Source organism: Photinus pyralis, unplaced genomic scaffold, assembly GCF_008802855.1.
Source record: "Photinus pyralis isolate 1611_PpyrPB1 unplaced genomic scaffold, Ppyr1.3 Ppyr1.4_LG5, whole genome shotgun sequence".
Classification (NCBI taxonomy): Eukaryota; Metazoa; Arthropoda; class Insecta; order Coleoptera; family Lampyridae; genus Photinus; species Photinus pyralis.
In genome coordinates, this window is record NW_022170596.1 from 20,202,861 (window position 1) to 20,225,465 (window position 22,605).

The window sequence follows — 22,605 nt, forward strand, 5'->3', positions numbered from 1 at the left end:
TGTTGTTCTTTCAATAAAGTACATAATGGTTTTTGAAATGAGATGTTTACGTAAAATAAAAGGTCATCCAATTTTCTCTATTGCATCATGAAACGATATAACAAGTCGCGTTCATCAAATTTCATCCCAGGAATGATCGATGAGACACGTCCCACTCATAGACAAATTTTTATAACGTAGTAATACTACCAAACTTTGTTTACGAACTTGAAAGTTTGTTTAAGTGTTTAGGGGTTTATTTTCATCCGCAATTCTGTTGACTATCAGCGAGGTTTTAACAGTTTCACTTAAGTGTTAAGTTTGAAACGACCCTTGTATTAAAGTTTTCCCGGTATTTCCCCAAAAGACTTATTAGTTACTTGTATTATCCTTAGATAGATTAATTTAAGGCTCCCGTGGGAACGATTTTAATGAGTTTATTATTTTTCAGATTCGTCCATGCGATACGAGCGAAATTAATGGTGAGTAACTTTATATTTATTCATTTTTTGGCTTTCAGTATTTAACTCGGTGCGCTTTTGTGTCAATAGTAAAATATTATGCTACGCCGAGTGACTTTCACGCATCGGTATTTGTACATGGTCACCCTTGAAGTTAAACGAAAACATTTCGTTTTCACTTAAAATAAACCAAGAATAATAATTACCGTGCCCAAATTGATACGTGCAAATCAGCTTAGAATCATCGCTCTCCCAGTTTTCTCGCTATTTGAATCTCGCCCGCTAGAAAAACCGGAACGGAGTTTCCATTTTGAACGCATTGACCTCAACCGTCAGCCGGTTCAAATGCGTGTATTGTTAGCTCCTGACGTACTTTTGTTCACGTTCTCTATGAAGCGGTATATGTGTACATTTTTTTTATGTTTAACCTAATACACAATCACACATTCAAAACCAAATTTTTAAAAACGGCTAAGCAACCATCTGTTACAAGGTGATTGAGAGTAATTTTGTCTTGAGTCGTCATCGAGCTTAAGTCAAAGAAACCATATTTTTAAAAAATTGCGAAAAATTGCCGGTCAATCTAAATAATTTGAAAAACCGCGAAAATTAGTGGTACGGCGTGTTGCGGATTGAATTATAGTTATTCGTTGCGCGATCATTTGCATACAAAAAGGTAGTCTTAAAAAATCTAGATAACTTCGGCAGTTGTTCTTCCCGAGATTCGAGAAAGGTCGTATTGTTTTGTACCCTCCAGAATCCGCTCTAATTAAGGTAACGTAAAATTTGTGATTTGTATAAAAATAGCGATCGAATCTCTTTAAGAAATTGCATTAAATTGTATTGAATGTAAATTGTAAATTGGCTGAATCCAGAATGGAGCCGAATTGTATTATATAAAAACAATTGTTTAAACTCATTTTGAAGCAATTTTGAAGCTTTCTTCCTTTAGAAATTGGTTTGTTAGTTTACATGAAAATTTTCAATAAATGAGTCCAATTCTTTGTTAGCTGGAAGGTGTTTTTGTATAAAATTGCCACATTTTTTATTCTTATTGTGGGTTTAAGTAGGGATTAATTAGAAGAGAAAGAGGGCCACGGTATAGGAATTACCTCGGGAATTACAGTTTTAGTACTCGTAATCATAAGAAAAATTTAAATAAGAAAATAAAATTTGTATCTGTCTCGACAAAGCCCTTTCTTAAACCATTACATTATGTAATCACGGCTATTTCAAAATGAGACGATTACACCTTAAGGGTAATTTCGTACGGTAGGATATGGGGGTTCAAATCCATCGTGAGGGCGTCTCATTTTTTTTTTGATATCAATAAAATGAAATCGAGATTTATTTTTTATTTGAAGCTTCAAAATATGACAGGTGAAGGGTGCAATCAAATTACATCTTTGGATATGTCTACAGGGGCGCCACCGTGACTTCCTCCTACATCAAACACAAAGAATATCGACAATTCAAAATTTTAATGAAAGATAAAAATCTCGATAGCAGAATTTTAGTGTCACGGCGCCTCCTAAGAATTTCATATTGTGTAAGTAAATCCGAGAGCGCATTTAGAAAGATACTAAAACAGCAATATAAGGGGATGCTATCCAAGATTTTATTCACTTTCCGGAGAATATGCCGGCTTCGTTTAATGTAATCGCTTACGTAGGTAGATAAAGGGGGTTACAAGAGCATAAGCATTTCTCCAAGTACATAAATTAACGTAATCTCGCTGAAAATTTCTAATTTAGGGTATCGGTGGGTATATGGGAATGCAAACATTCGCACTTTATTACTTTTTACGCGTGAATGGATATCGATTTAGGTTATCTAGTTATTAAGGGCGGAAAGGGTCTTATATTATTGGAAGTATGCAGAATATCATTGCTAAAAGGGCTTATAAACAGAATTATGGAAGGTGTTTGTGCGCTACAAATAAGCGATGAGCTTTCCGAATGCTTTTAACGTAACACGTTGAAAGCGTGCCTGCATTATCGTCTTCGTAAGATTTACAAACGATTTGGAACTTTATGACGTTATAATTTAAACGCATCATGTTGAAAAATCTTATTCTGATATCTACTGTGGAAAAGCTTATTTACGTTACCGAGGTTTCGATCTATACCTATTTCCGTTTTGTAACGGACCCTACTATTCAATAAGGTATTACGAGACAGTCAGTTAAGGCATTGAATAAAAATCTGAATAGAAAGACAACGCAATGCTTTTTGAAGGGTCCACTTTAACGGAGTTTCTCCGTAGGTTGCCCTCTGGGACAAACTCCGCTTATTAAAAGTAACTAAATTTTAATCGAGGGTTTATACCACCTACTCAACTGAATCAAAGTGATTAGATTTCTTTAGATGACGCTACTTTCGCGTACTTATCTCGTAGACTGCGTGGGAGTTATAACAGCAGGTGAAGATCGTATTGCAATGCAATATTATCTCTGTATTTACAAACTTATGCTTACGTAATACATGTTATTATTTGCACACCTCTTAGGAAATGACGTCAAAGTTATCAACTTACAAGTAAATCTTGATTCCAACGATCTTACCTTATGTAGACTTTAAGATCGAAATTAAACTTTACTATTATTGTACCTATAGACAAAGTTTTGGGATATTTCAGAATATGCAATATACTGTCAGTCTCAGTTGTGCGAGCATTTACAGATATTGTTTAATTGCTGTTTCCGTATATAAATGCACAAATAAAATAACATGTTTTTGAGACAAAATTTGGAATTAAGTACTACTTTAAACAACAACTTTAAAATTCAAATGAGAGAAGTGCAATATAATCTATTATGATGTGAAATGAAAGGTTTTTTAAATCTGCTTCATGAAAGAAATTGTATTGCACTTTTACGAAACGAAGACTCGAAAACGCCATGCCGACACGTTTGCTTCTAAACCTTTTTCTACGTCTCTCTTGTAACATATTTTTGTTTTTGATATTTTTAAATATTAATAATTACGGCACCTGAAAATACCATAAATATCAAGTACTTCTACAATTATTTATGCAAAATTCGAGTATTAAATCAAAAATCTGTTACAATACAATAGAGGCATAGATGTGTCCTTTATCTTTACATCGGCACCTAACAACACGGTATAGAATCCAATTTACTCAAAATGTTATACTAAGTCCCACACCTAGACACGCTATTCGACCCATATAATTTCTATTGAAGCGCTTTCCTAGTCGTATGCAGAGAACGGCTTAAGTTCTCGAGTTTACGGATCGAATAAGAAATTTCAAAGCTATTATGAATTTCCATAGCAAGAGAAAAGACGCAGTCGTCAATCGCATTCAATGGAATGTTTTTTACCGTCAAAAAATAAATCAAGAGAACATACATTTATCATAGGGTCCGTTCACTTAGCCCCCCATTAGCCCAAAAATGAACCAATTTTTTTTATGTATTGTGCCTCAATTGTGCATTTATGCGCACCGTTTGTGCTTTTTTGGTTTTGGAGATAATCGAAAAAATCAAATGGGGGCTAAGTGAACGCTTAGCCCTCCCAAAAATTAAACTTTTTGATAGTTCATCGACGGTATTGCGTAGTACTTCGATTGTGTTTAATCGTGCTTTCATACTCATCGTTTGTGCCTTTTTGGTTTCGGAGATAATAGGAAAAATCAAATGGGGGCTAAGCCTGGGGCTAAGTGAACGCTTAGGTCTCATCAAAAGAAACTGATTTGTACAAACTATAGCTTTTCCGGGCGCCTCATTTTCGAGATCAGTGGGGGGGGGGGGGGGAACTGGTTTTATCCTTCATCATGATACTCTAATGAAGAGTCTCAACGAAAGGAATTAATTTCTACCAATCATAGCCCTCCTCCTCAACCTCTTATCGTGATCAGGTATATTCCCTTATACCTCAAGATCGGATTGTCGGAAGAGGGTACTCACACAAACTTATAAATTAAGATGGACCGCTGATCAAACAGTTGCATAGAGGTAGAAATGGCCCTAGCAGGGGCGCCGCCATGATGTGCACATTCTAGTTATTTTGTAGGGGAATTTTCCTAGTGCTCAAGTTTTGAGACTATTGCAGCCTTGGAAAATGACATGTGTCACAGTAATTTATTTAGAAAATGTGAGGTTAATGTTGGGTTTTAATGCTTGTTTATTAGTTGATTTGAATTTCGCGCCATGTGAGTGCACATCATGGCGGCCCCCATGTAGGTGTCATTTGTCAATTCAGCAATAACAGTCCATCTTAACTTATAAGTTCGTGGTACTCACAAAGGGCGATTGAGATGTCTGCAAGAAATATATCAATTAGTGATGTCAAAACAAAAGCTATTTCGGTTAAAAAATGCGCTTTATCTGTACAAGAGTTGTGCACAATTTATACTTGTTTATACTTTTTCAGATTATGTCTTTCATACTGCAGCTTATGACCATACCTTGTGTTGTATTGATGATTAACGTTCAGACGATTGAAAATATCTGAATTCATCTTAACAAAAACTAAAACTTCTAATATATACAGACATGGAAAGGTAAGGATGTCATTTAAAGTTGGTTATACAGGGTGAAAATTGGGTGATAGAGGGCCGAGGGGTTCAAGATAAGCACTTTTTTTCAAATAAACCGAGGGTCAAACGTGTTTCGTTTGGGAGCCACCCCCAAAGAAGTGGTGAAATTTGGAGTTCTTTAATTTTTTTCTCAGCAATCACCAGTTACTTTTGTGTTGTCTTACTGGAAGAAAGGGCAGCAACAAACTGCTCAACGCAAACTATATTAATTGGCGCCAAACTGGGATTTTTAGCTTAACCTGGAAGTGAAGTACGGTGAAGGTTTTTTGACGGTTTTTTGTTCGTAAGGATGTCTACTTTGAGAATGCCACCTTGACACCCTTGAGCATTTTGAGAAATTCAAGATGGCGGCCAAAAAAATACAAAAATTAAAGTTTTCAAAAATATGGGCATATAACACATCGATTTTAGGGTTTTTAAGCCTTCTGAATTTAAATTTTTAGTTAAAAATATTTTTGGGGGCGTTTTGGCGGATTGGGGTGGTGTTTTTAAGGGGTTGGTTTTTATATTTTTTCAATATTAACTTGTCGTACATCGATTTATATGTTTTTATGGATAAGGATCCCGAATTCCATATCAAAATGGAGGTACGGCAAGTTATTCAATGTTAAAAAAGTAGAACGACGCCGACAGACGGCCCGAAAATAACATAAAACGCGCGGTACGCCTCGCCCGCGCTGCACGACATCATTTTAATAAAAAGATAATAATTATAACAAGTGCAATACGTCTTTTTATAAGTTTCTTGGGGTGGAGATTACAATTTTGATGTCAAAGTATGATTTTTGAATAAATCCTAGAAAGATATACAAGATAGCGTCAAAATTATTATCTTTTTATTAAAATGATGTCGTGCAGTGCGGGCGAGGCGTACCGCGCGTTTTATGTTATTTTCGGGCCGTCTGTCGGCGTCGTTCTACTTTTTTAACATTGAATAACTTGCTGTACCTCCATTTTGATATGGAATTCGGGATCCTTATCCATAAAAACATATAAATCGATGTAACAAATATATAAAAAACCCACCCCTTAAAAACACCCCCACTCCTCCAAAATGCCCCCAAAAACATTTTTAACTAAAAATTTAAATTCAGAAAACTTCAAAACCCTAAAATCGATGTGCTACATGCCCATATTTTTAAAAAATTTAATTTTTGTATTTTTTGCAGATTCTTAAAATAGACCTACTTAGTGACCTAAAACCGCAAAAAAATTTTCACCGTACCTGAAACAATCACTACACAACAGTTACAATGATAAGTGACACGTTTTTAATTAGGTTTTCGGGTATGCCCTTTCCGATTTTGAAAAAAAATTTCAAATTTCCTATCACGGAAGGGCGCACCCCTGCTTCGACGAAATTTGGTGCCTGGCGGTTTTTGAACATAAAAATCACGAATCTGGAATTAGTTTTTGAAAATTCGAAAAAAAGTTCCACTGCAAATCTTGGCCGGACAACGAAAATGGAGAGAATTGCACGAAATTGGTTGTGTACATACTAGATGAGTTAAGGAACAAAATTTTAAAATAACTTTTCAAATAAAAGTTATAGGTACTCGTTTGAAGAATGGGCCTTGGGGTTACTAAGTGTCTCTCGCCTACTAGTGAATGATCTAATTTCGTATGTAGTTAGTTGAAAATGTCACAAATAACAAAAAAATAACGATTTAAGTTGCCCCCATTTGATTTGTCCTATTATCTCCAAAACCAAAAAGGCACAAACGGTGCGAATACGTAACAATACGTAAAAAAAATTAGTTCATTTTTGGCTAAGTGAACGGACCCTTTATCATATTATCATAGCATATTGTTGTCTAATTATCTTGTATCCAATAATTGACCTTTTACGTTCTGCAACAACGCTGTTATTATTATTGAATTAAGAACTTATAACTTGTTAAAACATTAAGTCGGATATTCATCTGAAAACTATATTTAGACGATCGTTGTATCAAAAGTATCCAGTTACCGACGTGCGTAAGTTTATCAATGGCATGATGTCACCGTAGTCAAAACATTCTCTCTCACCTCTCTACTCATTTTGAAGTGAGTATCTCGGCTATATTGTATGAATTAAAAAATGTTGAAGAGTTTCCTTTAATCACGTTTTGTTACTTGCCGTACGATACCAGCACATTCTAGATAATGAATACTGGCCACCTTTTCTCCTATCTCACTGACCTTCTATTCAGATTTATTATTCAAGTGCTAATGAGAAGTGCTATTTTAATGATTGGTGAGATTTAGTTGGAATCTCATTTTTCGTGATAATTAAGGGTGCACTTAGCGAACAATTTGTGTTAAACGTGAAACTAACATTGGAAAATTCGTTTAGTATATGGAAATCCGGTGGAAAATGCATAAAACTTAAAAGATAAGCCCACGCAACGGTAAAGAAGTTTTAGTATCTTGCATAATAAATTAGCTAGGCACGTTTCCATTCCATCATAAACCTGCTCAGCCGCAAGTGAATTTGAAATTCAAAAGATTTATCAGAAGCTTTTCAGAAGTGCGCCTATAGGACAACAATCACCCAGATACGAGTATAAAGTTGTTATTTACTACCTAAGTTGTTTACGCACAAAAGCTTTGTTAGTTCACACTTTATCTGGGCCTCTAGGTCGAATTCATAATTCATAAAAGGGCCTTACACGTTTTTGGTAAAATTTTCTTGTTAACAAGCCCATTTACTAAAAAAACTGTCTCCGGATTATTTTGACATTCTATTTATTTGGATGACGGGTCCAGATGTCGAATGGGCTGAGTTTTTCAGCCGTGATTAATAGAATGCCGAGCATTTAGATCATTTGTCTTTTTGTGTAATTCAAATTGAAATAATGCGCTGTTTAGTTAGCCTGAATAAAATTTAGTCGTGGGAATGAGAGCCGTATGGAACTGGCGTGAATGTCATAGTGAAAATTGATAGTTCTTACTGTTTGGAATGATCAAATCTCGAGCTTTGCATATTGTGTCATAATAACGAAGTGATTGGAACGACTGTAAATTGCACTTTCCGGGTACCTTTGACGTCAATATTATGAAATGTGATTTTCATGATATTTCCTCTTTTCGTTCTCAGCCGCTTGTTTCAAAGGCGAGATAGCGATCATTTTCCTGCCCTTGATGTATGTTCAAATTGGCAGGTGAATGTGCTCGTACGACGTACTATGCTTCAATACAAAACGTATTTGTTCAGTTAGCTAAAAAAGATTTTATCTTTAACTTTTTGCGCCTTACGCCCTTACACCCTATTTAGAGTGCACATTACTTCAATTAAGTCCTAATGGATATACTTGAGTACATATTTTGAAATGAATACTGCATACAGCAAGTCTGAAGCAAAGATTTTTCAGTTCAATGGGGAAATGTAAATAAAAAGCCTGGAATCCGACCTCTCTCATTCCAGACCTCTTTTATTGCAGAAATCTTGAGAACCGAAGGTACAATGGATGTCGCCCGCGGCTTCTTGGTTAGAGCTCGAACCCTGGCGGGATTTGTTCTTGGATAAAGACATCATTTAAATATGCTAACACTAGAACATGCACGAGTTAAGCCCTGACAATACATAATAAAAGTGCTAAAGCGATGACATTACATTTTAATATGGTATTGTCTATGCCCAGTTTGAATTTCATGCAATTCGGTTCATAAATGGTCGAAATGACAAAAAGGCACTGTGAATGTTGAGTCGATTAGGCTCAACTTTGGGCATTCGAATTATATTACTAAAACCATGTCCAGTTTGAATTTCATGCATTCCGTTTCCTAATGGCCGAGATGAAAAAAAACTATCAAAGTCCTCGTGTGAGATCGAAAAGACTTCAGCGCATTTTTGTGTGACAGATCAGTATTCTATTAGCCAGTTTTGACTCCACCATCAGTAAGATCTTGTCGGGGGCTACCACATTCCCTCTGCCGGTACCCATTTCCGACGCCTCGTACCCCCGCAATTCATGGCTGAAGTTTTGATTCTACCATTTGTGATTTTGTCGGGGGTCTACTACATTTCCTTTGTCGGTAACCGCTTTTAACGCCCCCACATATAAATGCGCCATTCTGGTGGAAAATATATATAAATAAAAAAATAAATAGCTCGAGCTTTTCTTGGCAACACGCGGAAGAGAGGCCGCTTGAAGAATCCGTGTGACTACATTCGCAGCGGTCCGAAGTTGATTACTCCTCGAAGACGCGCACCTTACAAAAGGCGGTTTATTTTGCCCTTAGTAGAAAAAAAAACAAAATTACATCACGCAGGAGTTGTGCGCGTTTACAAGATCTTTCCGGCGACACCAGTTTGAAAACCATCGGACCAAAACTCTAGAAGAAGATAGGAAAAAACTGAAAAATCACCACGTTAGTAAACCACGCTCGGGTGGCGCCCAGATGTCGTAGACCCCACATAATGTAGCCCCGTCCCTAAGGTTGTTAATTACACGGACCCGGTAGATACACGTGCACTCTTCATCTTTTTACAAGCGTTGTTTTACGGGCTCCCATTTGCTGCCAACCATCTCGCCAGCTGACAGAGTGAGATTAAAAGCTATCTTTATACAAATAAATTTGCTCAACTTTTAGCATTGCATATTATATCGCGCAAAGTTATTCCCGGTCTGAATTTCATGCAGTTCGGTTCATACCTAACAGAGATTTCAAAACGGCCTTTCTTATTCTTTGGCCTACATTTCCAATTCATGAACGCCGATCTACAAATTGGATACGGAATCCACCAAATTTCATCGTAATCCGTCCAGTCGTTCTCTTTTAAATCGATTTACATGAAGCTATCGAGCGAGCGAGCGATCGAATGATTGGGAGAAAGCATAAGCGTCCCCATGCTAAAAATTAAGGACCCAAGGAAGTTGTGGACTGCTCAATATCAACATACTTATAGAGATATTTTACTGAAATTTTAACGTGGTTCTAATAGAAGCAAACTCAACACACGTTGTAGCTCTAGGGGTCAAACAGAAATTTATTTATCCTCCTTTTATTAAGTCATTAAAAAAAAATGAGTTCCGAAAGAAAACCAGTATTGATAATGAGACACTTCCACATTCCCAAGTATCATAATGATGCGCTTTTTTAGCGCATTTTTGCAAATTTATTTGTAAAAAGGTAGCTTTTAGTCCCACTTTGGCCAGTGACCGGCCGGCTGCCTGGCTGGCTGACTGGCTGACTGGCAGCAAGCGCGGGCTCGTAGCAGAACACAGAAGACGAGGAGTGTAATGAGCCGTGTAATGAACAACTTTAGGGACGAGGCTATAGTATGTGTGGCCAGCGACATGCTATCCTCCAATGTGTTAAACTAACGTGGTGATTATTCAGTTTTGTCCTATTTTCTTCTACGGTTTTGGTCCGATTGTTTTTAAATTGGTGTTGTCGAAAAGATCTTGTAGACGGGCGGAACTCCTGCGTGACGGAATGTTGTTTTTTATCCAAGGGGCGTAATTAACCATATTTTGCAAGGCGCTCGTATTTGAAGGGTAGGCGACTTTGGTTGCGCAAAAGTTTCTTTGAGCTCTAATCGCGGTTTCTCTTTCTCGTGTCGCCAATAGAAGCTCGAGAAGTGCTGCAAAAATTGAGTACAATTTTGTGGAGAGTTTTTAGCAAAATCCACCAAACTGCGAATTGCGGGTGAACGGGACGTCGGAACCTTGTAACGGTAGCTTTTAATTTGGAATTATTTTTTTGCATTTGTTATGAAGTTGACATTTTGGAGGTTTTTAGAGGTGCGCCGGGGTTTCGTAATTTCAAAGTTTTGGTAAATGTAAATCTGTACGAATGTTCGAAGTTTCCATTTAAAGTTAGCGATCATTTTTTCCTGAGTATTTAAATTCTATAGCGCGTTGACGTCATAAGGAGTTCCGAAAATCGTTAGCTCCAACATGTCGGCGGTATTAGTAGATAATTTCTACTTTTGAGTGCTTCAAACCGAAGAATCAGGATTAAGTAATCTGTATCGTAAGAATGTAATTCCGCAAAAAATTGAGCACATGGGATTTCAACGAATGCTCTTCCGGGCATAAAGCGATTCTGATTTGCTTTTAAAATGGTTCAGTTTCGGGACTAGACGCCATTTTGAAAAGGGCGTTAATTAATTAAAAGAGAATAGGTAGGGATTAATCAAGAGAGATTTTCTGAGGGCATTCGACTTTGGGCCAGAGTTGAACAGTATCGATGTTTTTACTATTTAATTACTTTAACGTATTCAAATTCTGAAAGCAATATTTGCATTTTTAACTTAAATATATATTTTAACAAATATTTGTTATTCGAACTATTCGAAATATAATAAAATTCGGTCCATCACCAAGTGTTTATCTCGGGCAATTCTTAAAACGGAATATTTTCATGTGCGTTTTCAGCGAGTGTTCTCCATACGGTGAAAAGGGTTCAGGCACATCTAAAATCCGTTAACAACAAATTGCCGTGAGAACCTTGTTTGTTTGTAATCTATAAACACAGAAGTTTAACATCCGAACAAAATTCGTCCAGAGGGCAACGAGTCTCCACAGTATCCATAGACAACCAATCTGCAAGTTAATTTGTATAAACACCGTCATCTGCGGAAGGACATTTTTATATGAGGTATAGTCGTAATTACTTCTTTAAAATTAAGGGTTGTGTATCTTAAAGATATCAATCTATGGATAAATTGAATCCGTTTGGATTACATAAACTTTATCATTTATGAAATCATTGGAATTGGATTTGATAAGGGAATCTCGATTAGTAATAAGGTGTATTTTGTATAACAAATTCCGTATACTGTTATTAGGTGTTATATTGAATTAAGGGTAGTTTTGGATCTATGATTGGTTTTGGCAATTGGTAATTTTGTCTTTAATTTTGCTATAGCAAGCAAATTGGCAAAGCAGGTGTCTAAAATTTATTTTCAGCAAGGGACAAAAAGAAACTTTCATTAGCTCATCATCATAAAGTTTGTTAGGAGCTAGCCGTGGGTCAGTTAAGTGTTTTGCTAAAAAAATTTCTTTTTAGTATATGTCAATTCAAAGAAGGGAGGGCCAATCCCTTTATTGCAAAAAGCCTATTGCAACCTCGGGAATGTTTTCGAATCGGAAAACTCGTCCTAGACAAATTGCTTGAAACAGAATTCTCGTTGATGTCATTTATGTATCTTTAAACTAAAATGTACGTTACACGTTCTCACTTATTTCGGAAGATGCGAATGGGGAAAATGTGGTCCTTGGAGTAATCGCTCCCGGAATATTTGCACCCGGAAATTTCACCCATGAAAGACAGAACCTAAAATTTTAAAAAATGGCGGTATGTTGCGCACATATGGGGTTTTTGGATATGTTCAAATTTCAAAGGTATAATTTTGATTTAACCTAGATTGACTGGGCTATCTATTCAAATACCTACAGAGAGCAGTGCGACAGTGGCAAATCGAAAACTTCCCATTTATTAATGGACATTGCAGCTCAATGTTTTAAAATTGCGACGTGTTGTATTTTTGGGGCTGGCGACTGTTTATTACTTAAAAAGCTCGCGGTTTGTTTGTTGCTGGAGCCTAGACTTTTCGGTACGAAATTCGAATCATTGGGAGGGTTTGCACGAATTTTATATTCCAAAACCTTACAGTACACCGAACCCAGCTTGCACGCAAATGAAACTTGACATGAGTATATAAGCAATAAGGTACTGCCTTAATCTTTATTATTTCCGTTTTGTGCGAATTATCCCAGAATTAAACTGAATAGCGTATAGTTTCGTTTCTTCTTATACCCCCTCAAGATTTCAAATTCATCTCATGTTTCGTTACCGTTACCACTCAAGATTTCTAATTGCTCTCAGTCACATGTCCTCTTCGAGCTTTTCAATTCAATTTTTTCTTAAGCATTTTTTAAATTTCTTTAAAGGTGACCTCCAGTTGTCACATTCCCTTCGCGCTTTCGCAAGTTCTCTTCTTTGCTGGTCTCTTCCATTTTTTTCGTTTTATATCTTCAATTGCTGTTGTTCTTATTTCTTAAATTCTGGCATTTGTTCTTTCTTGATACTGTCATCTTCATCCGTATCCGCCTATTTTATGTCTCGATTTCGTCCATAGTGTCCTGTAACCAAGTCAAAATCTCCCACGCCAACACAAAGCGGGGAAACACGATCACTATCAAAAAGGTGTAAAACAGTTATTGAAACGCAAAAGTCAGAAGAAAGGGTGTATCAAAAGTGCAAAATGAATCAGAGAGTTTCTACATTTTGAAAGAAAGCTTTTACCGTCTTTTCCTAGAACTGATCGGAGAAAGAATCGAGCTGAAGAAAACTCCGAATCATTTGTGCACAGCGGGTAAATATGGGGGAAAGGAAAGACTGTGTAAAACGCTAAATGCACATTCAACATCGTATCTGCAATATGCAAAACTTCAATCCGAGGGAGTATTCCTTGAATTTGGCATAATTTTAACGTGACGTGAAACTAATCTGATTATAAGGGTGTGCAACTCAAGTAGATTTAAATGGAACTCCACGTCCTATCCCATGTGTCAATTTTGAAACATCTCGAAGTTCCTTAAATCAAGTACAAAAAATGTATTGTTTATTAGCCGCACTTTCTCCAATCCAGAATGTATCTAAGGTTTTGGATACGGTAGCGCTTAGACTAAAGTTGTATTTCGAGATGAATTTTACAACTCCGGTATTAGTTACATTAAAAAAAGGCAGATTCATACACTAAAAGATTAAAATCGCTCATTGATCTAAATTAGTTTTAAACCTCAACTGAAAATTAACAAAAGGTAAATCTTGGGTTACTTAAACAAATGGTCATAAAACTTATAGTGAAACTAGACAATACAGACAAATTCAAGGGTAACCTATCCCTCAGTCACACGCAGATGACGGTCACATAATTTACTATATTTTATTGTTTACGTTTTGTTACAGCGCAAAACTTGAATTTGAAAATTAACGCAAAAGACAACCGTACTTGCTGAAACCAAAAGCAAAAGTGCTGCTACATTTAAATTCAAAAGAAACATTTTCGTTTAGACGGAATTTGATATTGTAGCGATACTTGAGGGATAGGAAACGGGACTGACCAGCTAGCCTGGGAAAAGTAGGTGTCCCAGTGAAACAATCCAGAGCGATTGCAAACCCGTATGGGGTGGGCGCCAGACAGGCACAAAATCCTGCCAAAATAAAAATGAAGGACCATGCGAGATTGCAAAGCTCTGGCACTAGGGGATTCTGGCTTCTTGTCTGAATAATCACCAATAGCTAACATATAATTATTTAATTTCAATAACAAAATATTAAAGTAACCCATTCCGTATATAAGTACCTAATATCAAGATTATAACACTACAACAATAACCAGAACAGCTGTTCCTGTAATATCTTCTTTTGAGAGAACCAATATAGTAACGGAATTAGCTTTGTAATCAAATCGATAAATGCAATAACCTTTATCGAGTAATTAATAGGGACAATAGGCCCGCAAGCGAAATACCCGCTACAGTAATTAGATGCAACGATACAACCAACACAATAAAGTACATAAAGAATGTAAGCTTAAATTAATGTTGAATGCTCAACGCATATAAAGTCATTACAACAAAGGCAGGTTTACATTTAAAAATTGTTACCACATTTGTGTGTTCTTAAACGGCAGACTCAACTTCGACAACTCGAAGTAGGTAACACTGCGATCCCGGACGATGGATGGGAATCCACCACACTTGCTCAATTTGAAGGTGTCTTAATAGATCGAGCTACTAGTTTGTCGACTACTCAGATGTTAACGATACCGTTTCGGTGCAGATAAGATGTAAGGAACTAAAATGGGGAAATCAAACATATGCTGAAACAATAAACCCCACTTACCCCAATAGCTGGGTTTCCAATAGAGAATAGATGATACATTAATCAACTTGGAAATTTGCCGGGAACATGTGATATAAACTAACCTATTTTTTTTAAATATAAATAATGAAAAATATTGTAAACAATGGCAGTATAACAAGATTCTTACCTAGATTAAGATTAGCGACCCCTATTCGCGTTAATACGCTTAAATAATTAATTTAAAGGACGGTAACCTGATGACTCTAGATTTTCCAATTCAATATCACATTATTCGCAAAGACGAACCTGTCATTCCCACCACGAAGGCAAAAGTGATCATTTCCGCAAACTAAATCGTATAATAACTATGCAAAACACACTAAGAGCGCATTCAGTCGGGCACAGAAAGCAGAGTACATTCAACGGCACGTTTCAATATCGGTTCAATGTTTCATTCAACTTAGACTATACTGGCGAAAAATTGGATTATGTTCCTAGAAAGATAAAGTTCCTATTATGAGGAGCCTAGAATTTACTGGTCGAGGCATAAGCCGAGGCCAGCAAATAGACGAGTCTTCAATAGGTAATTTTTGAATGAGTTACATATTTCATTGTCTTTCCTATTTATAATTGTTAAAAATGTGTTAATCGGTCTCCACTGACAGATTTTACGGCACAAAGGATTGTCAACATTGCTAAAGTTGTTTTCATTTCTGTATTTCAGTTCAGATACAAATCAAGAGTAAATTTAATGAAAATGTGCGTTGTCCCTTTCGACTGGTTAATATGATTAGTATCCCGTGCTCGTATTTGGAAGTTTGATTCAATTTGCTAATGCTCTCGAAATAATACTTCTACTGGCAATTTTGGTAACAGTGCACAATATACAATTCAATTTAATCCAATTATTGCGACAGAGTGAAGCGCACAGGCATCGTCATCTGCGCTTCCTTCATCTTGCACATTTCTGCTTCGTATTACCTATTATTAAGGCTTAGTATGGAAATGCTGTCTTTATGACAACCCGTTCATTTAGAGATGTCATTCACGAAACATGATAAAGGTCTCGAAGGGGAAAGTGGAACTGCACGAATTGTAATCACGTAAAGCTCGCAAAGTTATAAGATAGCATAAACAAATCGGAATGAGATAAAATATGGATTCGCCGTGCATTTCTTGAAGATCGTTTTCTCCCTTAATTTAGCATATAAATAGGTTTCTTGATTCATTTTTATTGTAGTAATAAATTTACGGGGAATGAAATGCATAAAACCAGGTCACCGTGCGTGATTGAGTATAGTATTATGCAATAATAAGTTGGTACGGGAATGTCTAAGGAGTAAGCGGCGCGCACATTCTCCCGATATTTTACTCCGAAAAATAGACAATGTAAACCTTAAAAGCGTTCGTTGATGTACTTTCGCGGAAACGTGCTTGGAAAACACGAGGATATGAATTAATACCAAATCTCTTGTGTTGAAGGGTTTTTCGTTTCTCTTTTTGCGTGTTATTCCACGAACCCTACCTAACTAAAATGTTACACTAACTATCTAGGGATCTCTCGTTCCAGGTACATTAATTTTCAGGATGCTTATTCAATTTATATAAGCAGGCGTTTCTCTTGTTCGTTTCGGAAAAGGTACTGGCATTAACAATAGCAGAAAAGTGTTACTCAGAGATGAATTTTGTCACAGATTTTCCTATGAGAAGATCTGTGTCAGTTATTTGCAAACTATAGGGCGTGAAGTGAATGGAAAAGTGTTCAATAACAGGTGATAGTCCACGCGATGTATTTGCGATATCAAATAGTATGGAAATGAGAGTTGCAATTTCGATCTGTGGCCATATAAACGCAATCTGGCCCCTGCGAAATGGGGTTAAATTCAAATACAAAATTTTAGTAGATGAGTCCATACATAAAATACATACAGTTCGCTTGTTTTCCAGATTGCATGCAATGACCGATTCTTTAAGGGTTTTTCTTAAAATTCGAATGACAAAAATCGTACCTTTCCAATACAAGCAAATGGCACTTCACTAAACGGCAACAATAATATAGTAATATACGCCCTTCTGTAATAATCAATAAAACAATTTGTACCACTTTAAATTTTTGGTGTTTGTATTTTGAAACCGTCACTTCCGTACCCTGTATAATGTATAACTTACCACAGTGATTCACTGCCAACCGACTTGACGTCGGTGATGGTTTCGCGCAATATCTAATGTGTGCGTGGTTTAATCTAAATTTTGACACCAACTTTAAAAACTACCCCGCACAAACTTACATGTGGTTTCACTTTTTGTACGGTACGACGCGAATGCTATCGTGGCTTCAAGCATATTGTCCCACGGCAATCTGTCCACGACACCACCACCTTCATTTTTCTACGCCCATCGAACATTCGAATCCGTTTCACCAATAGAATTCATTTCTTTCTACCAATTAAATCCCCAGAAACCCGAAATTGACTGATTTACTATAGACTTGGCAAAAACAAAACGCTGCGCAACAACCTGATCTGAGAATCAAGGGTCCATTTGAAATGTTCGAAAAACGTTTTTTGCATACCAGTAACTCCGGCTCTTTGGGGACGAGATACGCATAAATGTTATTCAGATAAAATTCCCTCTTTTTATCAAAGGGATCGCGGGAAGTTCAAAATTACAAAATTTGACGAATGTTAGATGCAAATATGGTTGTCAACTGAAAACGAAAGATCATGTCCCCATGTGGGGGAGAATCTATTGCAGCATTTTCTCAATGTAGGGGTTTTAATTTAACTCCTTTCTAAGATACATCCAAAGAAATGAACACTGCGACGCACTGAAATAAAATATTAACTAGTCACTATTATAGTCATTCCAACACATGTACATGTGGTTTAAAGTACATTAACATTATAACGGAAGAAAGGGGGGGGGGGGTGCCCATTTATGCCTTCCCCTTTACGGAGAAGCAAAAATCAACATTTTTCTAGTACATTGCGTTATCCTTGCATTGGAGTTGTAACGGTAGGTTACATTTCATTTTTTTTTCGAAATTTCCTTGGTAAGTTAGAAATTTTGAGATCAGTTTGAGCATTTCATATCATCTGAAATCTACAGTGTCAATAAAATTAGAGGGTGAATTTTCCAATAAATTATGTTTGGTGGAATTTATAAAGTCCGCGAGTGTTTGGTACTGGAATTGAAGATCGCCCTTTCTGCCTATTTTATGGAGCATTGTTTTTTAATGGGTTACTGAAATATCGAACCGAGAAAGAAAAGAATATTTTTTGGAAACAAATTCTCGGAAAATAAGGGAAAGGAGAATTTCTGAATGGAAAAATGGCAAAGTTAAAAACTAAAATATTGTTTTTAGCAAAACCATTATTTTCATTTCTTTAACATTTTGAGAGTGTAAATTAGGCATAAAGGATGTAAGACGGCCAAAAATGTTTTTTTAAAATACCTGGTTTGAGCTATGAAGCTGTTCTGTCAAGAATTACGCGCCTGATTTATTGAAACGTCCCTTTATCTACCTTCTAAGAGAAAATCAAAATTTATTATTACGTAATAACACTGGTTGCACTACATTTCAAAATTTGTTCAGCACTGCATTAAATTTCGAGTACTCCATTCGCAATTAAAAAAAAATTCGTGCATGTGTCACATGGCAATAGATATCAAGACAAAAAAAAACAGTTTTTAAAAATCTATAAATTGGGTGAAAATACCTACGTTCCCGATGACGTGTGGAATTGTCGCCTTTTGAATATATGGGTTCAGAAACGTATCCCGGCCAATATTGATCTCCGTTATAGGTGAACCATTAAACACTCGAAATACAGAACTTTGATAGACAATAATTTCTGCAACTCTCTATCACCACGACAGAATTCCTTAAAAGTTACCCTGAATTTTAACCAAACACTTAACTAGTCCAAGTCCTACGATCTCTTTTGGGCTTCTTTCTCAGGGTATTTAACTTTAGTTGCGGCGCAGCGGAATTTCGACTTGGAACGTTAACTACAAAAGTCCATTAAACGATTTCGATACTTCAGATAAATTATTTGCGACCTAACGGGCCATTAATTTTCGATCTACATGCAGGAAAAATGTAAAATGCGTCGAGTTGGAAAAGCCTGCAATCTTGGGGTGCACTTGCAGACTAGTTTAATTCGATTTCATCCGTTAGCGAACTAAATATCAGATAAGTACAATGAACGATAAGGCTGTAATTACTGCAATAATTTTGGTCATTTACTTAAGCGACCTAGCTTTGAAAGTATCAATAATAATAATAAAGGACTTTATTTACATCAAGAAAAATTGGCGAAGTTTAGCGTGAAAGAATATTCAATGCTGTTCTACCGCTTAACCCAAAATTGAAAACCATTTCGCCAGTTCGTCACAATCTTAAAGCTGATTTTTCCATTTTAGTTTTATTCGAATTTTTTTGAAATGACAGGAGGTATTTTGTGTTTTTGAACATGAGCTTTTTGGGTTATGTAATCAGTCAATTAGATGTGGCGTGCAAGAAGCTTAAAGAATCGCAGATAATCGGAGTTTCAGGTGGCATAAAAATCTACACAATTTGAGGAGGACTCTAAAGGACCTGTGAGAGTCTAAAAATTAAGGATGAACGAATCTATTGGTCTAAGGAGATCGAAAGAGGACAAGGATGTTTAAAAATAAGGAATCGGAACCGGATGTTAAGAAGCCTGAAGGGGTTACAGAGTTTGAAGGTATCTAAGGAGTATGAGCCTAAAAATCCCAAAGAGGCTAAAAATGACTAAGGAGCCCCTAAAAGGGTCGTAGATGCTTAGTAAGTCTAAGGAGGCCTAAAGAATCATAAGAATTGGAAGTCTAAGAAAACGAGATCAATCGATCTCAGTCGTTTCAATCAATTCAATTAATCAACCATTCAGTCGATCTCAATCGATCTCAATGTTCTAAATCGATCTCAATCAATCAATCAAGACGAGATACAAAAATCAAGAAGAGATCAGACGCGGTCAAGACGAGATCAAGGCGAGATCCAAGACAATATTCAAGACGAGATCCAAGACAAGATCACGACGAGATCAAGACGAAATTGAAGACGGCGAGATTAAAATGTAAATAAAAAAATCTAGACTAATTCTCTTTGGAAATTTTTAAAGCGAAGCAACACTTAAGGCCTTTATGGTTAAAAAATCTGACAAAATTTTCTTCAATTACTTTTTTTGCTTTTGACTAACACTTTGTTAACATTGATAACCCGAACGCAAAAATAGCAACCCCGAAAATTCAGCTTACCTCTCTGGTTACTGCGATGCCCAGAGCTTAATTAATTCATTTTTTAAATGGGACTAATCCCTCCTTAATTACTGAGTAAAATTTTAAACGCCCACCATGGCGGATTGTTCCCAAAAATGACGATGCAAAATTTTTCTACCGCTTGGTGTCATTTTCGCTACCAATACTAGACGTTTTCAAAAACTCGCGAAATTTCAAAAACGTATGCTTAGCGCTTTCCACGCTACAAACTGATTTACTGACGATTTAGATCATCCAGTTATGTTTTTTTACTTTAGAACCATGATTTTTGTTACAGCTCGAACATTCTACTGCAATTATTTTTTTTGCGGGAAAATCGAAAAAATTAAATCCAACCTAATGCGCCCGTTACAGTACCCCTTTCTGTTTCTTGAATCAAAACCTGATGAGATTTGAAAAACAAAAATGAAAGAAACGAGAGCTTCTCCAAATTCAAAAATGTCTAAAAATTCTAAAAAAATCTACACCACACACTACACTATATAACATACTATTTGCACTTCAATGTTCATTTCACAATGCTCATATTGCTCATATAACACTATTATATTTTCTTCCTTTTTCTTCCAATTAAAGAAATCTCTTTTCAACTTCTTCTCAAATAATTCTTCTTTCTTCATATCTTTCCAATGTTCCTTTAAATCTTTGTCTTCATAATTAATTTTAATTTTTCTTACCGTTATCGCTGCGCTATTCTTCTCTCTGCTTCAAAAATTCTGTAGCATAAAGCTTAACTTCTGGAGTACTTAATATTTCTTCACTAATTTCTTCGTTTGGTGTCGGTAATTCTTTTATTTCTTCAACCTTTTCGTCTTCGTCAAATTACTCTTCATTTAATAAACTTGGAATGTTGTGCTAACTCTAGTTGAATATTTCTCTTTATTTATTCTTTCAACTTCTTTAATCTTCCTTGCTCTAAACTGGCTGTTCTCTCTTCTTGTTTCTTCTCAAGGTTCCAATTTTATTCTCGTTCTCTCAGGAGTTGATTAACTTTGCTACCCCCTGCAACTTCTCTAAATTGACTAGTAGACTGTTAATTTTTTCTTTTTTTTTATCTTCTTGAATTTCTTCTTTAATTTATTTTAAATCTGGAGATAAATTATTTTAATTTTTATTATTTACATTCATTTCTTCTCAGCGGTTTCCAAGCTACAAACTGATCTCGTAATGATCACACTAATGTAAGGTTATATTTCTCTTAAAAAGGGTACAATCGTATCCCTATGTGAAGGTTCACTTCGACAATCGCCTTCTTCAAAAGAGGAAAGTTGGACTTTGGGAATTTGTTGTGTACTTTAACGTTATGTAACGTGTTCTAAATGACCTTTCTTTTCAAATCCCGGTTCTATACAAGAACGTGTTCGATATGTCACGTTTCGCGACGAATTAATTGACTTCATCAGTCTGCAATTGTTTAACGTTTACTGAGATTTTGGGGCAGTACTTCAGAGCGCAAAAGGTGACCAATCCGGATTTTATTAAACATTCAAAATGCTTTGAAAAATATTTTGAAAAAATCGGTGATTTCATATCGATTCAAATTTAACTTGTAACAGGTGGTCCCTTGAAGATTTTCCGTTAAATTTACAAAATTGCCGATATAGGAAATTTTATACGTGTACCTTCATGATAAAAGAGAGCAGAACTAATATTCGAGAACATAAAGCGCGTTAAGATAAGAAACGAGTGTTCAAGTAAATAAGGATGGAAACGCTCCAGAGTTGCCGGTTCTAAAAACCGTCGCTACGGAACATGAGGGGGGCATTTTCTGCAATACCTTGACATATAAAAAAAACAGTGTAAACGCTTGGTTTGTGTCGTTTCGTATTTGGGATTCGGCGAGTACTTAAGTAAAAACCGGGTGGGGAGCGGCATTCTTACTGAAGCTTTCGAAGAGAATCTATGCAGGTCGAGCGCTACATTTTCGATCGCGTATTCTTTGTCGAACGACCTCCAAATGAATCATTTAATATCTGATTTTTTTTGGTACAACTCAAATATACCCAACCAACGATGTAGTCTCCACTTTTGAAATAATTACCATTTTGGTTTCTAACTGGCAAATCCAGTCACATTCAAGACGCTCACTATCATATAGCCAGACGGCCAGAAACCTTGAAACGTGCTTAAGCAAAAAAAAAGAGAAATACGAAAAAGGTCCTGGAATAAGTGAAAAAAGCTAACCATAGCATCCAATGAAAAAGGCCGTTGCTCAGACAAATAATATAAACTAAGTTTACCTTTAATACCGTATCGAAGTATGACCTCAAACAACTAGATATGGAGATGTAGCACGCAGGGCATGCACGAAGGCACGGGATTATTGCGTTTCCTATCTCGAGTGCAGAGAAATCATTCTTTACGTGATGAGACTTTCAAATGGACGGAATCGAAGAAAAAAGTGAGTGCAAACACACACTTTAAATTCGCGTTATAAATCTTAGAAATGGAATTATTACCGTCGAAAGGCATGCAAGTACGAAAGCCAAAAATACAA

General features: G+C 36.2%; 1 protein-coding gene across 1 annotated transcript in view; it reads left to right on the forward strand.

Moving 5' to 3' along the window:
• The window catches only part of LOC116170350, a 326,971-nt gene that overhangs the window by 48,763 nt on the left and 255,603 nt on the right, over positions 1–22,605 (forward strand). The window contains exon 2 of the mRNA XM_031486677.1: positions 431–461. The gene's annotated coding sequence lies outside the window, so the exon portion shown is untranslated. The remainder of the gene's footprint in view (positions 1–430; positions 462–22,605) is intronic.